This window comes from Mustela lutreola, chromosome 2 (genome assembly GCF_030435805.1).
Source record: "Mustela lutreola isolate mMusLut2 chromosome 2, mMusLut2.pri, whole genome shotgun sequence".
Taxonomy (NCBI): Eukaryota; Metazoa; Chordata; class Mammalia; order Carnivora; family Mustelidae; genus Mustela; species Mustela lutreola.
The window spans coordinates 118,665,061-118,684,117 of record NC_081291.1 but is presented as its reverse complement, the minus strand read 5'-3'; the positions used below and the strand labels follow the sequence as shown (position 1 = coordinate 118,684,117).

Below are 19,057 nucleotides of genomic sequence, written 5' to 3'. Positions count from 1 at the left end.
GGGCAGTGGAGTGGAGACCTGGTTTAAAATCATGGACAAGCCTTTCCTTTCCTTCCCTGGAGGAACGAATGTGGTTAACAAGTCATTAATGATAATATGCAAACAGCCATCTAGGCACTAGTCTGAAAGCTTCATCTCATTTAATTCTCACAGTAAGACTATTCAGTATCACCTGCATTTTATCAAACAAAGGATGAAAAGAACTTAAGCACAAACAAGTGACATAATTCATCCAAAAACCCAGAGCTGGGTTTGAGCTGTGAGCTCTTTACCACTATGCTGTGCTGTTAAGGACGGTCCTTCTCTGCCTTCTGGGAGTTAACTAATGGGGTCACCTTATGCCTAATGCACCCCAGCAGCTCTCTGCAGCCCACACGACAGGAGCGATCTCCAGGGTGTTGCCACAGGTACTATGCTGGATTAGGATTGTTTGCTTAGTGGCCTGGGGTGTAAATGTGGACATCTGATCTATATCTATATATCTATATATAGAGAGAGCTGATCTATATCTAAAGTGTCCATTTCCTTGGCAAACTTACCTTTGGCCAAGAAGAAGGAATCACTCCTAAGCATTCAATTAATAACTTTCAGATTGCACACATCCTCACGGTGCTTTATTTATTTATTTATTTATTTAATTTATTTTTTAAGTGTGTTTTCTGTTGTCAAAATCCTTGCCAGCTTCTAGGGCAGTCTGAGCTTACTGTCTTGGATGTTCAGAGTTGCTTGGAGCTGAGGTCAAAGAAACTGCAGAACTGGGAAACCACCTCCAAGCTCAGCAGTGAGCTACCATCATATGTTTTGAGTTGGAACAGGCCCACAGGTGGGTAATGTTTGATTCATACTTTTATTTGTCCTTTTCTTCATTACATGCTAAATTTTTTATAATCTGCATATATATTTTTTGTAATCAGAAAATGAAGCTTAAAATACTGAAAACTTATTGGCCAGGTATCTAAAATATCCCACAATCTCAGCAGAGAAGACTGTTTGCCAGACCATATTTTCTTTATCATTAGACTACGTGAAATCATTCTGAATAACAACAAAATAACAAAATAATAAAAGTAACCAAGTCTAGGCCTAAAAGGAAATCCCCCCAAATCAGCAAACAACCCTTATGTGCTGCACTAAATGACCCACAGATACTAAAGCAGCCTCCCCCCACCCCCAAGACCCTGAGGAACTAGACAAGGGACCCACATTCAGGCCTGCACTTAGGCCTGTGGCTAAGGATTAGTAGACAGTCTCAACTTCTGTTACCTTTGTGGCACAGTGGTCATTCTCATTTTATATATCTTTCAACAGCCAGGGTTTTGAAAACCAGGGGTGCAACTAAATTCAGAATTAAGAGTTTTCAGTGCAATTCTGGCTAGTAAAATACTATTAGCTTCACTCCTTCCTGTCAACCAATAGCACCAGAAAGAGCACACTTCTCTGTTCTGTGACAGTCCCATCTTGAAATTGCTTCAGTTCTTAGGAGAGCTCCCACCACAGTGCCTTCTTCCCCTGTCCAGGCCTTACCCCTACCACCATGAGGAGTCCCTCCACTCTGTCCTCATGCCAGAAGCCATGCAGGCAAAGAAAGCAGTTGCCACATGGGAGGAAGTAATTGCTCCTACTCATCATGAGGAGGTCAGGCTGTTACCTAACAGTGTCAGAGAGGAATGTGCCTGATACTCAGGTGACCCCCTGAGACATCCCCCAATACCTCCACACCCAGTTGTCACTGTAAATGGGCGAGTAAAGAAAAATAGCCAGACAAGGGTCTGGGACAGCCACTGTGCACACCACCAGGCAGAAGATGAGAAGACGGGGTACCTAGAACGAGTGGGAGAGATGGTAGTAACAGTACAACCTAAAGACCAGCCGCCACAGCAGGTGGCATAGACTCAAGTTCAACAGGACTCTTACTGTGTCCCTGATGCAAACTCCCCCTTGGCAACCAAGACCTCTAGACTCACTGAGACCAACGTTGCAGGGATGGGGAAGACAAGTGCTCTATGCAAGTCCCTAGAGAGTGGTAACGAATAAGGTAACAACTCATTCAACCTCTTACCTCCCAGATTCACATATTCTGCTTACTGAGGGCACAGTGCCATAACATGACCATAGGTTTAAGGTATATACTGCACCCTGAAGATTAGCATCCCAACCCCACAGTGTCATGTCTAAACTGTTGCACATCCTCGCTTTCAAGAGGCGATTCCATGCCTCTTGTCAGGCTAGCAGCTTCTAAATGGGGTGGTGTGTGGAAGGACTGTAGGTCAGTCCTGTGGTCATATTTTTACAGCTGAGTCTGTCCATTAGAGAAATTTTGTATGGTTGATCAGATGCTACATGAGTCTTCGAACGGTGATGCATGGAGACACTGTGAGCAGGAAAGTCACACAGGTCAACCCTGCTCAGAGTGAATTATTGTACTTTCCAGCCTAGGGGGGGTCTGATGACATTGACTGTTCTCCAGGGATAGTATCCAACTGGGAGCACAGCGTCCATCTGAGCTGGCCAGGTGGAAATTCAGCAGTGGCTCTTGGCCTTGACAACAGGAAGGTCATGCTGGTGGGCCCACACATAGCTTCCCACTCTGCTGTGAAGCAGTCTCTCTGAGCTCACTGTGCAGGTACTGGGGTACCAAGGAGAAAGCCAGCTGACACTTGCTGGCCAAGTCATCCAGTCAGTTTAGTTGTTTGGCACCCTTTCTGCAATGGATGGTCTCTGATGGGCATACTTCAACGCAGTATGAAGATCCTCACATTTTGAGGTTGAGTCTGTAGGTCTCTGCGCTTCTTCCCCAGTCAGACCATGTTATAATTAAATGCTAATTATTATTCTGGAAGGATGGTGGGGAAACATCTTGAGAAGGGCGAGCATTGTCTTGCATGTCTCATTTGAGGATTCTACATGATCTTTGGGGGGAAAGGGATCCTTCTCCCAACAAGGGGGTGGTGGGACACTTATGCCAGCGCATAAGCAGGGGGTTTGGGGCCTGGACCCAAATGTCCTCATCTCAAGCATTACAGCCCCACATCTTCCCTATCAGGGCATGACCTGCCTGCTCTTCTACTAGCACTAGGAGCCCCAAATGATCAGGCAGCAGATTTGCCTAGGCTGAGGATTCATCCTTCTCTCACACACTGCCATGCTATAGAAGATGAGAGGTTGAACGTTGGCAAGGAAGCCCTCTGATTCTCAGATGGGGCTTTAAATTGGTGGTAAATCTGAGGTCACCCCTGTCTTCACTCTCTTCAGTGCACCCATGGTACTTAGCAATAGCCTCCCAGTTCTGTGCTCCTGATACTTAATAGTCTCCCCAGACTTCTCAAATGTAGAGACATGGCACCAACTAGTACATCCTTGTCTCCCTGTATCTGACCCCAGAAGTCACCACAGGTGAAGATCTTAGTCACTGAACCTCTACCACAAACTCTACTTCCACACTCTACCTAACCAGAGCAATGGAATCCTCATTGTCACCTGGCCAGCAAGTGACCTAGTAACACCAGAATCCCATCCTTATAGGACCTTTCCTGGTTCTGCCTTGCGTCAGGTTTCCCAGAAGCAGGTTGCACAAGTGAGTGGTGGAGAAAGGGCTTTCAGAGGAAACCTGTCAGAGCACTGAGGACAGAAGACCGGGCAGGGAAAAGTAGGCTCTGCTTAAGTCTAGCGCCAGCCTGATCTCCTGGCAAACCCGGACCATAGATGACACCCCGAGTCAGTCATCCATTGGCTGGCTGGCCATAAGTTGTCCTTGAAGGAGGCCATAACTTCTCAGGCATTTTTCTGGCTGGACAGCTCTGGTCAGCTCTAGCCGGCAATCCTCTGAAGGGCACAACTGAGAGCTGCTAGCAGCTAACCTCACAGCAACTGGGCAGTAGTGTGTTCAGGCCCTATGACACTACAGTGTGTGGACATTTTTTTTTATTAAAAAATGAATAGATTTTATTTTTAGAGCAGTTTGAGGTTTACAGAAAAATTGAGCAGAAAAGGCAGAGTATTCCCAATCACCCCTCTCCACTGGCTCCCTACACAGTATCTCCTATTATTAACATCTTGCATTCGTGTAATACGTTCATTACAATTCGTGAACCAGCACCAATGCATTATTATTAACTAAAACCCCACAGTTTACATTAGGGTTTACTCTTTGAGTTGGACAGTTCTACGCGTTCTGACAAATGCACAATGTCAGGCACCACCATTATGATTTCATACAGAAGTTTCACGGCCCTAAAGATCTCTCGTGTGCAGCCCGCTCATGTCCTCTCCTCTATATCCCTGGTAACCACAGATCATTGTACTATCTCTATAGTTTTGTCTCCTCCAGAGTGTCAAACAGTTGGAATCATGCAGTATGTATTTTCAGAAGGGATTCTTTTGCTTAACAATTTGCCACTTCTGCTTCTTCATGTCTTTTGGTGGTTTGATGGCTCATTTCTTTTTATTTCTGCATAATATTCCATTGTATGGATATATGGTAGTTTGCAATTCATTTGGTTAAATACCAAGGAATATGATTGCTGGTCTGTATGGTAAAACCATTTTTAGTTTTTGTCAGAAACTGTCAAACTGTACCATTTTGTATGGCCACCAGCAGCTGTGAATGAGAGTTCCTATGGCTTCCTATCATCACCAGCATTTGGTGTTCTCAGTGTACTCTAGACTACTTTTCACACTGTAACTCTTGAGTTCTGCTTCTTGTTTTGGGGTCTTTTTTGCTTTGTTTTGAGGTTTCCGCCAATCTTCTGAAGAGCTGACTGGTTTTTGTGAAACTAATTCGTGAAAAAGTCATCAAAGTTCACATGAACTTTGGTTTTTTTTGGTTATTCCCTTGCATCTTCCTGACTTCTGAAATCAGCCTGCCCTCCTAGTGTGATCACACATAGCCACACATAAATGTAAACTGTCCTCAGCCAAGCCTACACTAAGACACACTTAACTAAATGTTAACCATTCTTCTGCTCATCTCGCACCTTTGAGTCTGGTCACTTCAAATTAGCAGGGTACAGAAGGAAAAGAAGAAAGGCACCTGGACAAACCACATCCTTATGCTTTAGGTGAAGGAGTTACACCTCCCTCAAACGGCTCATATCTCTAAATTTGCAGATTATGCCACTGTGTTGACCAGTGTATGCCAATATTGGTCTTCAAACAAGGGGTCTTTTAAAAATCTCTTTAAGAGATTCTTGGCACATGAAAAAAGGAGTTAAAATATACTGTAGATAAGGTTGATAGGTTCAATCTTCTACTAGTCTACAGTCCTTGAAATATAGTCCTTGAAAATCTGAAGAGTTGCCTGTTAAATAAATAACCTGGAATGGAATTATCAATATACATTTTACTTATCTGTAGGGCCCCAGCTGAACGGAGAGTCTGGTATCAGGGGTCTTCCTTCATTTTGAGCTTTTCAAAATAGAAAAGGAAGTCAGGATGTGACTTGATTAGAGACAGTATTGGGGGATAAAGCCAATTATTTAGAAGATGAAAATCTGATTTTCTCTTTTCTTAAAAAAGTTTTTTTTTTTTTTTTTAACAAGGCATTACAAGATACCCATGGAAAACAAAACAAAACAAATTTCACACCTCGCAGAGATTCTGCTATATCCCATAGAAGGATAGACCTTATCATGCAAAGCAAATTTAGGGACTATATTATATTCTATGAACCCTCACCAGCCAAGATTTTTCTCAGACTTTATTTTTCCTGGTCTGTATTTCCCAAATACAAAACTTTAGATCACACATATATACCCTAAATGGAAATCACTGCATTATTTTTATTTATTTATTTGGGGGAGGGGAGAGGCAGAGAGAGAAAGAGAATCCCAAGCAGACTTCACACCCAGCATGGAGCACAATGCGGGGCTAAATCTCATAACACTGACATCATGACCTGAGCCGAGATAGACACTGAACAGACTAAGCTACCCCGGTGCCCTGACAATCACTGCTTTATTAAATAGCATTGCCATTCATATTTGTTGACCAAGACTGCATATCCAATTACTTATTACATGACCATTTTCCTGTTAATTTGTGATTTCATGCTCATTAACATCCAAGGGTCTAGAAGTCTGACCAAGAAACATAGCATTAGTTAGCTTTGCCCCTGAGTGGGGATGTGGGATCTGTGTGTTTCTTCAATGACTTGTGTACTTTGTAGACACTCAGTAAATGTGTTAACTAAAATTCCTTCCAGAGGGCTTTACTAAATGAATTGTAGGCCTGAATACATACCTCATGTCCCATCAAATTAATCACATAATCGTCCAAAACCAAAATGTCAAATACTAAATTCCCGAGACTTTGATTATGGGCAGTGGTAAAAGCATAAAGTAGGTCTTTTGGAAAAGGTTATCTACACAGCCAGAGAAAGATAAGATGATGACAAAAGCAGCACATTCAGAACCCCATAAACCATGATCTATTCTGTCATTAAGATCTAAAGTATAAAAAGCTTCTACACTTGTTTTTCTTTGTGATCCCATACCAAATTTTGGCAACCAGAAAACTGATCCACAGAGAGGTCAGGGCTGAAGTCTCATGGGGAACCACCTGGGTCAAATGCTCCTAACCTTTCCATGGAAAGCTTGGAGAAGAGGTGAAATCCATAAATCTTGGACAGAGCAAGAAATAAAGTTGCCATGAGCCGGTGTCTTTATTCCCAAGCAGAGACGTTCTGGCAATGCTCTTATCCTTACTTTCCTTAAGAGGACAGCTTTTCCAAAGAGGTAGTCACTTTCAATGTGAAACATTTACCCTTCATTTTCATCTGAGCTTAATTAGATCTACACAGATGAATAGCAAAAAAACCTAAATGATATCTTTCTTCTTGCTCACATACTTAAGGAAAGGCTGAGACTCAGACATGTCTTTTTCAGCTTCTATCACCCATTATGCCCCATTCTCCCACTGGATCCTACCTTTAACCCCATGTATGCTGGGGACTGGGTCTTCCTTACTGCTGCTAGCTCTTTCCATATTTTCAATGCAGTGTACAAATTCCACTCCAGTGTCTTTGCTTTCAAGAAATAGACATGAACATTGAACAACAGGAAAGAATGGCACATACATTCCTCCCTGTACCAGCTGGAGTGGTGCTGCTCACGTAGGGTCTCCTAAAGTCTCAAGGACCTGCTTATCCTCCTCCTCCACTTTAGTCTAAGTCTTGGCCTAGCTCTGTGCATGACATCCAACAAGGGACTGTTCAACGAACACCACTTGCCGGATTATACAGTTAACATCTAACTGGCTGCAAGTCTTTTTTTTTTTTTTTTCCCTTAAGGTTTTATTTTTAAGTAATCTGTACACCCAGTGTGGGGCTTCAACTCACAACCCTGAGGTTAAGAGATCCTTGTTTTACCAGCTGAGCCAGCCAGGCGCCCCTGGCTATAAGTCTTAAAGTGGGAGAGGTGAGGAGGAGGAATCCCCTTTCATCCTCTCATAAGCTGCCTCATTGGCTCACTATAGCTCCCTCCTTCCCTCTCCTCTGTCCTGAAATGCCAACTATTAATAGTAACTCTTTTGGGTTAGACTAGCTCAACAAATAAACACTTGCGAGGCGCTGGAGGTCTGAGGTGAATGAGATGTGTCCTGAGCTAAACCTCATCACCCCTGACTCTGCTTGCAGAGGAGTTTGCCGGCCTGACATGATTATTCAATGAGTTCTTTTATTTGTTTATTCACTAAACATTTACTGAGCGCCTATGAGTGCCAGGCCCTTGTATATTATGAGGCCCAAGGGAAGCTAAAACTACTAAAACAACCTTCATGGTCTAGATGAATTCATGGTCTAGTGGGGAGAAAAACTTTAGTCTAAGTCATAAAATTATAATATAGCCTGTTGGATGCGGTGATAGAGTACTCTATGAGAGTGTGGGTGCCTTGTCCAGAATGTATGAAAGTACTATGTTCAGCAATCCCAAGGGTTAAAGGTGGTACAGGAAAGGACTGGGACGATAACTGGATATGTGTCAGAGCTCTGAAAAATGCTAGACAGACATAAGGTCCTGGTAGTCCCAATCCTGAAACCTCCCTCCCCCACTGCCTGATGCTTCTGAGTCTGTGTTCTGTCTGGAAAGTCTCTTCTCCTCTCAGGGATCAGCCCAAGGCCCTGCTCTGGTCAGCTGCTGAAAAGTTGTATGAAATTGACCCCCTGTTTGGCAGTCTGTAAGAGGAAGGTGCTAGACAATGTCTCTGGGCCTGTCTTTGGGTTCAGTAGGACTTTTTTTTTTTTTTTTTTTTTTTTTTTTTTTTTTACATGCTAAGGTCTGGTTCTGCTTATTTTTTTGTACTTTTCATTCCAGTGACTTATTTATTTTCTAACTGGAAAATATTTTCCACCTATTTTCCCCATTCCCCACCACCCCCACCCTGGCAACCTATAGAACCCATAGAACCCTGGTTCTCTATAGATCTAAATAGAATGAATATAATCAGTTATTTCTTTTTTGTTATTATTGAGTAGTTGGTTTTTTAGTCCATATGTAAGTGAAATAATATAATATTTGTCTTCCTTTGACTTATTTCACTCAGCATAAGACCCTCTAGGACCATCCCATGCTGTTGCAAATGGCCAGACTTCATTCTTTTTTAGGGCTGAGTCATATTCCACTGTGTACCTATATCACATCTTCTTTATTCACTCATCTATCTATGGACACTTGGGTTGCTTTCATAACTTGGCTATTGTAAATAATGCTACATTAAATATAGTGTTTTCATTTTCTTTGGGTAAATACCCAGAAGTAGAATTATTGGATAGTATGGCACTTTTATGCTTAGTTTTTTGAGGAAACTCTGTACCGTTTTCCATAATGGCTGTACCAATTAACATCCCCACTGTACCCAAGGATTCCCTTTTGTCCACTTTCTCAGCAACATTTGTTATCTCTGGTCTTTTTGGTACTAGCCATTCTGACTGGTGTGAGGTGGTATCTCATTGTGGTACTGACTTACATTTCCCTGATAATCAGTGATGTTGAGCATCTTTTAATGTGTCTGTTGGCCATCTGCGTGTCTTTTTTGGGAAACTGTCTATTCAAATCCTCTCTTCATTTTTTAATCAGATTGAGGTGTTTTTTTTTTTTTTTTTTACATTGAGTTGTATGAGTTCTTTATATATTTTGGATATATATGCCTAATCGAATATATCATTTACAAGTGTTTTCTCCATTCAGTAGGCTGACATTTTTGTTTGCTGGTGGCTTCCTTTGCTGTGTAAAAGCTTTTTAGTTTGATGTAGTCCCAATCGTATATATTTTTGCTCTTGATTCCTCTGCCTGTGGAAACTTACCCAGGAAAACATTGCTAAGGCTGATTTCCAAGAGATTACTGCCTATGTTTCCTTTTAGGAATTGTGTGGCTTTGAGCCTTACACTTAGGTCTTTAATCCATTTTGAATTTATTATTGTGTACAGTATAAGAAAGTGGTCCAGTTTCATTCTTTTGTATATAGCTGTCCAGTTTTCCCAACAACATTTATGGAAGATACTGGTTTTTTCCCCCATTATGTAATCTTGCCTCCTTTGTTACAGATTATTTACCCATATTAGCATGGGTTTATTTCTGGACTGTCAATTGTGTTCCACTGATCTTTGTGTCTATTTGGTGCCAGTACTGTATTATTTTGATTACTATAGGTTTGTAGTAAATCTTGAAATCTGGGATTGTGATAGCTCCAACTTTGTTCTTCTTTCCCAATATAGTTTTCACAATTAGGGGGTCTTTTGTGGTTCTAAACAAATTTTATAATTATTTGTTATAGTTCTGTGAAAAATACTATTGGTATTTTGATAGGAATTACATTAAATCTATAGATTGTTTTGGGTGGATATTTAAACAATATTTTTCTTCAAAAACATGAGCTTCATATATTTTTCCATTTATTTGTGTCATCTCTGATTTCTTTCATCAATGTCTTACAGTAAAGTACGGGTCTTTCATCTCTGGTTAAATTTATTCCTAGATACTGTACTCTTTTTGATTCAATTGTAAATGGGATTGTTTTCTTAATTTCTCTTTCTGCTATTTCTTTAGTAGTGTATAGAAACACAACAGATTTCTGTATGTTGATGTATCCTGCAACTTTACGGAACTCATTTATTAATTCTAATAGTTCTTTTTGGGGTGGAGTCTTTGGAGATTCTTACATATAATATCATGTTATCTGGAAATAGTGAAAATTTTACTTCTTGCCTGCCAATCTGAATGCCTTTTATTTCTTTTTTTTTTGCCCGATGGCTAAGACCTCCAGTATTAAGTTGATTAAAAGTGGTGAGAGACCTGTACCCCTGGGGATAAAAATATATGTTTATAAAAAATTAAAAATTAAAAAAAAAAGTGGAGAGAATTGATAGCCTTGGTTTTTTCCTGATCTTAGAGGAAAAGCTCTCAGTTTTTCACTGTTGAGTATAAGGTTAACTGGGGGTTTTTCCTATATGGATATTATTATGTTGAAGTATGTTTCCTCTAAATCTACTTTGTTGAGAGATTTTTATCATAAATGGATGTTGAATATTGTCAATTTTTTTTTCTGCATCTATTGAGATGACTCTATGATGTTTATCCTTCATTTTGTTAACATGATGTATCACATTGATTGATTTGCACAAATCCAATTTTGTATCCCTGGAATAAATCCCACTTGATTGTGGTGAAAGACATATTTTTGAATTCAGTTTGCTAATATTTTGTTGAGGACTTTTCAGCTGTGTTCATCAGGGATATTGATTTATAATTCTCTCTCTCTTTTTTTTTTTTATAGTATCTTTGATTTTGGGATCAGGATAATGCTGGCCTCATAGCATGAATTTGGAAGCATTCCTTCCTCTTCCATTTTTTGGAATAGTTTGAGAAGAATAGGTATTAACTCTTTTTTAAATGTTTTGTAGAATTCACTTGTGAAGCTGTCTAGTCCTGGACTTTTGTTTGTTAGGAGTTTTTTGTTTTTTGTTTTTTGTTTTTAATAGATTCAATTTTGTTACTAGTAACTAGTCTGTTCATATTTTCTATTTCTTCCTGATTCAGTCTTGGAAAATGGTATGTTTCTAGGAATTTATCCATTTCTTCTAGGTTGTCCAAATTGTTGGCATATAATTTTTCATAGTAATCTCTTACGATCCTTTGTATTTTTCTCATGTCAGTTGTAACTGCTCTTTCATTTCCGATTTTATTGGAGTTCTCTTTCTTTTTCTCCTGATGAGCTCAGTTAAGTGTTTATCAGTTTTTGTTTAGCTTTTCAAAGAGCCAACTCTTAGTTTCATTGATCCTTTTTTTTTTTTTTTGTCTCTATTCCATTTATTTCCACTCTGATCTATATTACCTCTTTCTTTCTACCTCTTTCTTTCTTTCTACTCTTTCTTTCTTATTTTTTTGAGAGAGGGAGAGTTCATGCACATAGGCATGAGCAGGGAGTTGGGGGAGGGCCAGAATGAGAGTCTCAGCAGGTTCCACACCCATGATGGAGCCCAATGTGGGGCTTGATCTCATGACTCTGACATGACCTGAGCCAAAATCAAGTGTTGGACACTTAGCCAATTGAGCCACCCAGGCACCCAATTTTTGTCTTTCTTAAGTAATCTCTACACCCCACATGGGGCTTTAACTTACAATCCTACAATCAAGAGTTGCATGCTCTACTGACTATTAGACAGGTGCCCCTCCTGTAACTCGCTTTTTTGGTAGGGGGCAGAAGGAGGGCTCAATCTTACAACCCTGAGATCATAACCTGAGCTGAGATCAAAAGATAAATGCTTAACTGACTAAGCCACCCAGATAACTCCTTGATTTTTAATTTCACATTGTTGTGGTTGGAAAAGATGTTTGATATGATTTAAATCTTCTTAAATTTATTGAGACTTGTTTTTGGCCTATCATGGAATCTGTTCTGGGGAATATTCCATGTGGGGTTCTGCTTCTTATCTAGATTTTACATTCCTGTCACAACATAGGGAGCACAGTGCTAGGACTTGAGAATGTATTCCTGAATTGTTAACTAAGTAACTGCTATGTCCTCATAACAAACACATATCATTTTTGTGTGGGTTAGAGCAGGGCAACATGATTCAGTTAAAATCTAAATTGTCAATTAAACACAATTTTGTTAAGATGTCTTTTCTTACCAAGTTGATCTATAGATTTTACACAGTACCAAGCAACATCTCAGCAAGCTTTTTTGTAGAAATTGAAAAGCTGATTCTAAAATTCATACAGAAAGATAAAGGATGTAGAATAGCCAAAACAACTTTAGAAAGGAAAAACAGAAGATGGAAGTGGAGTAGGAGGACCCTAGGCTCACCTCATCCCACAAATACAACTAGATAACTGTGAAATCATCCTAAATACACCAGAAATTGACCTAAAGACTGACAGAACAAACTACAACTGAAAGGAGAGAAAAAACCACATGAAAGAAGGTAGCAACTGCAGAGATGTGGTTTAGGGGAGAAACAGATCACAGCTGCTGCAAAGGGAAGGAAATCATGATCACAGAGAGGGTGAGAGAGAGAGGAGCACACAGAGGAATGCACAAGCAGAATGTTTCCCCATAGACACTGGCCTAGAAAATGAGAGGGGCTGAATTTTCATGAGTACTTGCAACCAGCAGGGCTGAAAGCCTGGAATTGTAAAGGTCAGTGGTCTTGGCTGGGATAGGGCTAGGACAGCACTGTGCTGCTCCTGGAGAGAAGGCAGGCAAACAACCCCAGACCATATAGTGTGGCAACAGTCATCTGAACAGTGCCTGAGGCATGCAGTGGAGAGATTATTTGCTCTTCTTAGAGTGTGTCCCCGAGAGGCAGTATTTGTGGAGATGCCTCTCTGGGGACAAAGGAGATAACTTGTATCATTGCCCTCCCCTGCCCCTCAGCATAAACATAGAACCACCTGCAGGAAGTAATTCCAACACTTGCTGCCTAACTAGCTTACACCAAGCCCCAACCCTTGCACTCCAGGGGATCTACTCTTCTCAGGCACACTTGCCTCAGTCCTAGCTTGGTGCCTCCTCTCCCAGAAGACGAGTACAAACTCTTGCCCACACCACATCTCCCACTCAGAGAGTTTTGCAGGACCTCAGTTCTGAAGGAGGTGGTGACAGGTCTCATTTCACAAGCAGACCAGAGCACACTTAGTTAACACCTGACACATTCAGGTCAGGGACCAAACACTACTCACAGCAGGCAAAGAGAACCTCTGCAGATGACTGGCCTAAAGGATAGAGTAACCAGAACACAATGGCAGAGTGCATGCAGCACACACTGAAGATACCACCTGGAGCACCAGGCCCAGGGCAGTACATGACCTCTTCTTTATAGGGCCATTATTTTCAGGAGCAGAAGATATAACTGGTTTTTCTAACATAGAGAAGAAGACAGAAACCCAGACAAAAATGCCAAGATGGAAGAATTCATCCCAAATGAAAGAACAAGATAACTCCATGGCCAGAGATCTAAACAAAACAGATATAAGTAACATGCCTGATAGAAAATTTAAAGAAACGATCATTAGGATACTCACTAGGCTTGAGAAAAGAACAGAATGCATCAGTGAAATCCTTACCACAGAGGTAAAAGAGCTACAAAAGAATCAATCAGAAATGAAGAGTGCAATAAATGAGATTAGAAACATGGTTGATGTAATGAAAGCAGACTGAAAGAAGCAGAGAAATGAACTAATAACCTAGAAGACAAAATAATGGAAAGGACGGAAGATGAACAAATGAGAAGGAAAAATATGCAAACTGAGAATAGACTTAGGGAACTTAGAGACTCCATAAAATGTAATAACATTCATATTATAGGAGTCCCAGGAGAAGAAAGGGGACAGAAAATTTATTTGAAGAAATAATAGCTGAAAACTAACCTAATCTGGGGAAAGAAAGAGACATCCAGAGTGAGGAGACACAGAGAACTCCCATTAAAATCAACAAAAGCAGTCCAACATCAAGACATATGGTAATTAAATTTGCAAAATATAGTGATAAAGGAAAAATCATAAAAGCAGCAAATGAATTCATTAATTTATAAGAAAAAACCCATAAGGCTAAGCTGGAGATTTTTCAACAGAAACTTGGCAAGCCAGGAGGGAGTAGCATGATATATTCAAAGTACTAAATGGGAAAAATCTGCAACCAAGAATATTCTATCCAGCAAGACTATCATTCATAATAGAAGGAGAGATAAAGAGTTTCCCAGACAAACAAAAACTAAAGGAGCTTGTGACCACTAAACCAGTCCTGAAAGAAATATTAAAGGGGACTCTTTGAGTGGAAAGGAGAGAATAAAAATGACAATAGAATGCCAGGAAACACAAAATCAGTAAAAAATGAATTTTTCTGTAAAGACCAGTCAAGGAACTCACAAAAAAGGAAAAAAGATAATAACTATGCTTAAAATATGGGGAGAAGAGGAGAAAAGAATGAGTTCAAATTTGAACAACCATCAACTTATTATAGACTGCTATTTTCAGAAGAGGATATATACAAACCTAATGGTCACCATATATCAAAAAATACTAATAAACATGCAAAGAATAAAGAGAAATAAGTCCAAATATATCACTAAAGAAAATCAGCAAAACATGAAAGAGAGAAAAGTATTCAAGGATCAGAGAAAATCTCCAGAAACAACCACAGAACAAGTAATCCAATGGCAACAAATGCATATCAATACTTACTGTGAATGTAAATGGACTAAATGCTCCAATCAAAAGACACAGGGTATCAGAATGGATTAAAAAAAAAAAAAGACCCATGTTATGTTGCCTACAAGAGCCTCATTTTAGACCTAAAGACACATGCAGATTGAAGGTGAGGGGTTGGAAAACACATATCACGCAAATGGATGTCAAAAGAAATCAGGAGTAGCAATATTTATATTGGACAAACTGTAGTTTGTTTTTTAAGTAGGCTCCATGCCAGTGTGGAACCCAGTGCAGGACTTGAACTCACAACCCTGAGATCAAGATCTGAGCTGAGATCAAGAGTCAGATGCTTAACTGACTGAGACACCTGGGTACCCTTGACACACTGGACTTTAAAACAAAGGCTATAACAAGAGACAAAGCAGGACACTACCTAATAGTAATGAGAACAATCCTACAAGAAGATAAAACAATTACAAATATTTGTGCACCCAACATTGGAGCACCCAAATATATAAAACAATTTACAACATAAAGGAAATAATCAATAATAATAATACAACAATAATAGGAGCTATTAACACTCCACTTACATCAATGGACAGATCATTTAACCAGAAAATTGAGAAGTAAACAATAGCTTTGTTGAGAAGTAAACAATGGGTTTGTTCTGACACACCAGACCAGTGGACTTAACAGATATATTTCATCCTAAAACAGCAGACTATACATTCTTTCCAAGTGCACATAGAACATCATTCTCCAGAATATATCACATATTAGGTCACAAACAGGCCTCAACAAATGCAAAAAGATTGAAGTCATACCATACAACTTTTCTGACCACAATGCTGTGAACCCAGAAGTCAACCACAAGAAAAAAATCTGGAAAGACCACAAACACACACAGGTTAAACAACATACTACTAACCAATGAACAAGTCTACCAGGAAATCAAAGAAAAAATTAAAAAATGCATGGAGACAAATGAAAATGAAAACACAACAGTTCAGCATCTTTGGGATACAGCAAAACCAGTCCAAGAGGGAAGTACATAACAATACTGGCCTACCTCAAGAAGCAATAAAAATCTCAAGTAAACAACCTAAACTTATACCTACAGGAGTTATAAAAAGAACAATAAATGGAGCATACAGCCAGCAGAAGGAAGGAAATAATAAATATTAGAGCAGAAATAAATGGTATAGAAACTAAAATAAATGAACAAATCAATGAAACCAGGAGCTGGTTCTTTGAAAAATTAATAAAATTGATAAACCTCTAGCCAGAGTTATTAAAAAGAGAAAGGACCCAAATAAATAAAATAACAAATGAAAGAGGAAAAATAATAACCAATACAAATACAGAATACAAACAATTATAAGAGAATATTATGGAAAACTATATGCCAACAAACTGGACTACCTACAAGAAATGGATAAATTTCTAGAAACATATAAATTACCAAAACTGAAACAAGAAGAAACAGAAAACTTGAACAGACCAATAACCATCAAAGAAATTGAATCAGTAATAAAAGAAATCCTAACAAAGAAAAGTCCAGGACCAGATAGGTTCACAGCTATCTGTAGAATTCTCCAAACATTTAAAGAAGAATTAATACAGATTCTTCTCAAACTATTCCAAAAAAAAATAAAAGAGGAAGGAAAGCTTCCCAATTCATCCTTTGAGGCCAGCATTACCCTGACACCAAAACCAGATAAAGACACTACACACACACATAAAAGAGAACTACAGACCAATTATCTCTGATGAACATAGATACAAAAATCCTCAACAAAATATTAGCAAACCAAATCTAACAATACATTAAAAGAATCATTCACCATGATAAAGTGGAATTTATTTCTGGATTGCAGGATTCCTCGTTTCATTATTCCCACATCAATCAACATGATACATCACCTTAATAAAAAAAAAAAAGGATAAGAACCATATGATCATTCTACTAAATACAGAAAAAGCGTTTGATAAAGTACACATCCATTCATGACAAAAACCCTCAACAAAGCAGGGATAGAGGGAACATATCTCAACATAATGAAGGCCATACACGGAGTTAGTATCATCCTAAATGAGGAAAACCTGAGAGCTTTACTTCTACAGTCAGGAGCAAGACAAGGATGTCTACTCTCACCACTTTTATTCAAACTAATACTGGAAGACCTAGCCACAGCAAGCAGACAACAAAAAGAAATAAAAGGCATCCAAATAGGATAGCCAGGGAAGAAGTCAAACTTTTACTGTTTACAGATGATATGATATTATATATAGAAAACCAGAGACTCCAGAAAAAATGCTAGAAACTAAAATGAATTTGGTAAAGTCACAGAATACAAAATCAAACTATGGAAATCTGTTGTGTTTCTTTTTTCCCCTTCTTTTCTCTTTTTTAAAACTTTATATTCAATTTAAACACAACACATAGTACATTATTAGTTTCAAATGTAGTGTTCAACATTTCATCAGTTGCATATAACACCCAGTGCTCATCACAACATGTGCCCTCCTTAATGCCCATCACCTAGTAACCCCTTCCCCCAACCCACCTCCCTTTCATCAACCCTCAGTTTGTTTCTCATAATTAAGAGTCGCTTACCATTTGTCTCCCTCTCTGATTCCTTTCCATTCAGTTTTCCCTCCCTTCACTTATGGTCCTCTGTACTGTTTCTTACATTCTACATATGAGTGAAGCCATATGATAATCGTCTTTCTCCAACTGACTTATTTAACATAATACCCTCCAATTCCATCCACATCAGTGCAAATGGTAAATATTCATCCTTTCTGATAGCTGAGTAATATTCTATTGTATATATACACCACATCTTCTTTATCCATTCATCTGTTGAAGGACATCTCGACTCCTTCCACAGTTTGGTTATTGTGGACATAAATACTGGGGTGCAGGTGCCCTTCACTTCAACACACCTGTATCTTTGGGGTAAATACCTAGTAATGCAATTGCTAGATTGGAAGGTTGCTCTATTTTTAACTTCTTGAAGAAACATCCATAGTGTTTTCCAGAGTGGCTGTACCAGCTTGCATTCCCACCAACAATGTAGGAGGGTCCCCCTTTCTCCACATCCTCACCAAGATTTGATGTTTCCTGTCTTCTTAATTTTAGCCATTCTGACTGGTGTAAGGTGATATCTCATTGTGGTTTTTTGGTTTGTATTTTGCTGATGAGAAGTGACGTGGAGCATTTTTTCACTGTCAGCCATATGTCTCCTTTGGAGAAATGTCTGTTCATGTCTCCTGCCTATTTCTTGACTGGATTATTTGCTTTTTGGGTGTTGAGTTTGATAAGTTCTTCATATTTCTTCACACTACTGGCCCTTTATCTGATAATACATTTGCAAATATCTTTTCCTATTCTATAGGTTGCCTTCTGACTGTTTCCTTTGCTATGCAGAAGCTTTTTATCTTGATGAAGACCCAACAGTTTATTTTTGTTTTTGTTTACTTTGCCTTTGGAGACATGTCTAGCAAGAAGTTGCTGCATGGCATTTCTATACACCAATAATGAAGCAGCAGAAAGAGAAATTAAGGAATCATTATTATTTATAATTGCACCAAAACCAAAGCTGTAGTAATCAAAACAGAAGTTCCTGGCATAAAACTAGACACATAGATCAATAGAACAAAATAGAAGCCCAGAAATGAATACATAAATATACTGTCATTTAATCTTTGACAAACCAGGTAAGAATATCCAATGAGAAAGACTGTCTCTTCAACAAATGGTGTTGGAAAAACTGGAAATGGACAGCAGCATGCAAAAGAATGAATCTTGAACACTTACATTATACACAAAAATAAACTCAAAATGGATTAAGGACTTAAATGTGAGACCTGGAACCATAAAAATCCTAGAAGAGAGCACAGGCAGTTACTTCTTTGACATCAGCTACAACAACTTCTTTCTACATCTGTTCCCTGAGGCACGGGAAACAAAAGCAAAAATAAACTATTGCAACATCAAAATAAAAATCTTGTGCACAGTAAAGGAAACAACCAACAAAACTAAGAGGCAATTTAAGAAATGGGAGAAGATATTTGTAAATGACATATCTGATAAAGGCTTAGTATCTAAAATACATAAAGAACTTATAAAACTGAACACCCAAAACAATCCAATTAAAAAGTGGGCAGAAGATATGAATAGACATTTTTTCCAAAGAAGACATACAGATCTCCAACAAGCACATGAAACGATGCTCAACATCACACATTATCAGAGCAATGCAAATCAAAACTACAGTGAGATATCTCAGAGCTGTCAGAACAGCTAAAATCAACAACGCAAGAAACAGCAGGTGTTGGTGAGGACGTGGAGAAAGGGAAACCCTCGTGCACTGTTGGTGGGAATGCAAACTGGTGCAGTCATTCTGGA

At 39.1% G+C, this 19,057-nt stretch overlaps 1 protein-coding gene and 1 long non-coding RNA gene across 6 annotated transcripts in view; one reads left to right on the top strand and one right to left on the bottom strand.

Moving 5' to 3' along the window:
- Nucleotides 1–19,057, bottom strand: part of MCF2L2 (MCF.2 cell line derived transforming sequence-like 2) — a 254,225-nt gene that overhangs the window by 7,480 nt on the left and 227,688 nt on the right. The window lies entirely within an intron of this gene.
- LOC131824819 (uncharacterized) overlaps nt 1–19,057 on the top strand; it is a 50,508-nt gene that overhangs the window by 13,028 nt on the left and 18,423 nt on the right. For both annotated transcript variants that reach the window (XR_009350998.1, XR_009350999.1), the window contains exon 2: nt 682–823. This is a non-coding gene — a long non-coding RNA (uncharacterized LOC131824819). The remainder of the gene's footprint in view (nt 1–681; nt 824–19,057) is intronic.